Source organism: Theobroma cacao, chromosome 2, assembly GCF_053813885.1.
Source record: "Theobroma cacao isolate CCN51 chromosome 2, ASM5381388v1, whole genome shotgun sequence".
NCBI lineage: Eukaryota > Viridiplantae > Streptophyta > Magnoliopsida > Malvales > Malvaceae > Theobroma > Theobroma cacao.
In genome coordinates this window covers 16,311,483-16,316,076 of record NC_142640.1, presented here as the reverse complement: position 1 = coordinate 16,316,076, position 4,594 = coordinate 16,311,483, and the positions used below count along the sequence as shown (strand labels likewise).

Genomic DNA, 4,594 nt, shown 5'->3' with positions numbered 1-4,594 from the left:
AATTTAAGTTTTATTTCTTTATTTTACAGGTGTGTTCAATCGTTGTATGAGAAAAGCAAACAACTTGGAGCTTATCCCATGTGATCCAGAAATTGAAAGAACATTTCATAGACTTCGATGAGAAAATCAACAAGGTGTCACTCCAATAAATACAATGGCTGATCAACAGGGTGAACAACAAATCCAAGAGTGCATAGTAGTTGACAATCATTGCTTAAAGGATTATATTGTTCCTTTGGTACAAGGAATTCCATCGAGCATTCGACGGCCAGCTATTCAAGCAAACAATTTTGAGATTAAGCTAGCTATCATCACCATGATTCAAACCTCAATTCAATTTTTGAGGCTTTCCAAATGATGATCCCAATGGTCATATATCAAACTTCTTGGAGAATTGTGACACTTTCAAACACAATGGTGTCACAGATGATGTAATTCGTTTGAGGCTTTTTCCTTTCTCATTGAGGGATAAAGCTAAAGCATGGCTAAATGTGCTCCTTACTAGCTCAATAATGACATGGGAATAAGGGATTATGTTGTTCTTTTGGTATAAGGAATTCCATCGAGCATTCAAAGGCCAGCTATTCAAGAAAATAATTTTGAGATCAAGTCGACTATCATCACCATGATTCAAACCTTAGTTCAGTTTGGGGGCTTTCCAAATGTTGATCTAAATGGTCATATATCAAACTTCTTGGAGATTTGTGACACTTTCAAACACAATGATGTCACATATAATGTAATTTTTTTTAGGCTTTTTCCTTTCTCATTAAGGGATAAAGCTAAAGCATGGTTGAATGCACTCCCTATTGGCTCACTAATGACATGGGATGATCTTTCTTAGAATTCCCTTGCTAAGTTCTTTCCTCTGGTTAAGACAATGAAATTGAGGAATGATATCACATCATTCATGCAACAAGATTCTAAATTGTTGTACAAAGCTTGGGAAAGATATAAAGAATTACTTCGACATTGTCCTAACCATGGTCTTCCAAAATAGCTTCAGGTGCAAACTTTTTACAATGTTTTAAATGGGCAAGTTCGAACCACCATTGATGTTGTTGTAGGAGGAGCCTTAATGGCTAAATCAATAGATAAGGCATATGATTTATTAGGAGAGATGTCAACAAACAACTACCAGTGCTTAGTGGAGTAATCAATGCATAGGAGAGTAGCTGGAATTCATGATATAGATGCCATGGTAGCATTATCCGCTTAAGTAACAGCTTTAACTAAGACTCTCGAATCTTTTAGTACTAACTCTGTGCAAAGCCTTTTTGTAGCTTGTGAGTATGGTGGAGATAATCATGCTAGTAATCAGTCTCTAAGCTTATTAGACATAATGCAATTTGTTGGGAATAGACAATAAAACAACCCCTACTCCAACATTTACAACCTAGGGTGGAGGAACCATCCAAATTTCCCGTGGGCTAATAATCAACGTTCATCCTCAACTTCAAGGCCAAATGCACCTCTAGGATTTCACCAGCAAGTTGGAGCACTTATTTCAGAAAACAAGCCAACTATGGAAGATTTGCTAAGGCAGTACATGACAAAGAATGATAGCATTATACAAAGTCAAACAGTTCTCATTCAAAGTAAAGCAGCATCAATTTGAGACATTGAGACTTAGGTTGGTCAACTTACCAATTTATTAAACAACCGACCTCAAGGAACACTGCCTAGCGATACAGAGGTGAATCCAAGGAGAGAAGGTAAGGAACAAGTTATGGCAATCACCCTAAGGAGTAGAAAAGAGGTTGACAATAGTGTTAGGCAAGCTACTCTTCAAGATAAGCCTGTAGACAATGAAATAGTGATTGAGATAGTTGACAAGTAAATTCAAGAGAAGGAAGCAAAGACAACTTTACCACCACCATCCTTTCATCAGCGTCTTCAAAAACAAAAGCTTGATAAACACTTCCAAAATTTTTTAAGGTATTCAAAAAGCTTCACATCAACATTCCTTTTGTAGAAGCTTTAGAGAAAATGCCATCATATGTGAAGTTTCTAAAGGACATATTGAAAAAAAAGAGGAAATTAGAGCATTTTGAGAGAATTACACTCATTAAAGAGTGTAGCTCGATAATCCTGAACAAGCTTCCACCAAAGCTTAATGACCTAGGGAAGTTTTCTATCCCTTGGTCAATTGGTAACTTTAATTTTTTGAAAGCTTTGTGTGACTTGGGTGCTAATGTCTCGATTATGCCTTTCTTTGTTGCTAAGAGAATTGGACTACAAGAGAGTTAACCTACCACAATCACCTTGCAACTAGCTGACAAAACAATAAGGCACCTCTATGGGGTTGTAAAGGATATCTTGCTTAAGGTTGGGAAATTGTCCATTCTAGTGGATTTCGTTGTACTTGAGATAGAGGAAGATCAAGAGATTCCAATCATATTGAGACGTCCATTCCTGGCCATTGCAGGCACACTAATCGATGTAAGGGAAGGTAGAATGACTTTCAGAGTTGAAGAGAAGGTAGTTGAATTTACTATTTTCAATGCACCTAAGTATCTTTCGAACACAGCTTATTGTTATAGAATAGACTTAGCCAATGAAGGTAAAGGTAATCTTACTCCACCACCTCTAAGTAAACAAGCATCAACTCTTGAGTTAGAACACCTATCATTACATCTTAACACGAAATTGTGTTATGATGACCATAATCTACCACCTTCTAGTGATAGTGATTTTAAGGTTGGGCAGCAAGTAGTAATTTCTAGTTCACATAGCCATATTTACCATGGCAACTTCAACCATATTGGTGGCAAACCTTTAAGATGGTAAAACTTTTCTCTTATGGCTACATTGAAATTTTTAGTACTCTTATTGGAATATTCAAGGTAATGAAACAAAGCCTCCAGTGTTTTTATGGTGATGAAGAAGTGAAAAAGGGGTTATCCTGGTCAAGTTAATGACTAAAAAGAATCACTTCTTGAGAGGCAACCCAAGCTATTGTTAGGGATTAAAATCATGCTAAGATGGATCATATGTAGTGGAATATTATTAAAATTTTAATCCCTTAAGCCATAGGTCATTTAATTGAAACTAATCTAGAAAAATCACAAGAGAATGATTTCGATATACCTTAAAGTTTGATGTCTGCTTTCTTTGGTGGAGTCTTCCTTGGCTTTTCATTTTTGACCTTTTGTACACCAACTAAAACTTATCAAACCATAGTAGCACAATTGTCCTACCTCTAATGGTGATCTGCATAGTGATTTGCTTAAATCTCTTCCTTGAGAGTGTGTGGATCCCTAAGCCACATTTGTGCTAGTAAACTCTCAACTTTGAACTCCCTTGTGTTTCTCTCTTTTTTGGTTGTGATCCTAGCTTAACACATGAGAAAATAAAATAGAACTCTTCTGTAAGTTCAAAAGGTGTCTAAAGGATTTTTTTTATAGAGTGAATTGACCTACTCTTTATCCAACAAGAATTAAAAAATGTCTTGGGCTAATTGGGCATTGACTTAATACTCCATCAAATCATATTTGATTTAGCCCAATACTTAATTGGATTAAGCCTTTATAAAATCAATTAGATCACATCTAATTGAACTCAAATTAATTTTGACAATTCACCTTATGTGTGTGACCCATTAGGTACCTAACATGATGGTAATAAATATAAATAAATTTAACTAAGAATTTATATTTATATTTATAGATCATAAGTAGCATCTAGAAATACATCATGACCACTCAAATGTCAAAAAAGTCAATATGGTTTGACTAACCTTTCGATGTATAGTATCTTAGTGTAATTCAATCCTTTCATCATATATCCTAGCTTGATAGAAAGCCTGGATCGATGTCTACTTTCTAACTTATCCACATTAGTCCTGCAACTTCTATGTTGACCTATCAAGATTGCCTTGCCCAAGGACTTTTAGTCAATATAAGCCAAGAGCAAATAAAATATGCCCCTTTCAAATTACATAGGTTGATATATTTTTTCTAGACACTCATTCATCTTCGCATGCTTCAGGCCATACCTAAAAGCACCCTATGCCTCCAAACTTGTAGAGGTGAAATCAAAGCATGACAAATCACATAGAAGATGACCTAGTATCACAAGTCTAAGGATTAGTTACACTACTGACACATGAGAGTATATTCATAAACACTTGAGTGAAATACAAAATGGAACTCTCATAACAAGTCATGTTTAGTGAACTTGTTACTTAACAAGCACCTACATACTATCCCCAAGTATCCCACATACTTTAACCTATGAGATCAATTGCTTACTTCCAAAATAAGGAGGCTTTGAATGTACTAGCCTTTGAGCATTGTCAATGTCCTTATTCTTGACAATACAATGACCAGGAACATATTTAGGAACCAGGTTTTGATGTGTAAGAATCTCATAATTATAACCTTTATAATTTCTTTGCAAGGCCATTATGTTCCAAGGACTTTATCAACATAAGTCTCTCATAACTCTTTATAAATAAACTCATGGATAAAGAAATACCTAATACATTATATAAAATATCCATAATGTATTTACCATGAAATTTGACTAATTAATGTAGTATTTTACAAGTACAAAATTGATTGGCTTGCAGGGCTTACACTAACAATCTCCC

The 4,594-nt window shown here is 35.2% G+C and overlaps 1 non-coding gene across 1 annotated transcript; it reads right to left on the bottom strand.

Annotated features, from left to right (window-relative positions):
* Positions 1-883: 883 nt before the first annotated feature.
* Positions 884-990, bottom strand: LOC148764108 (small nucleolar RNA R71). Its single transcript, XR_016024932.1, has one exon. It is a non-coding gene; the product is annotated as a small nucleolar RNA R71 (small nucleolar RNA).
* Positions 991-4,594: the final 3,604 nt, after the last annotated feature.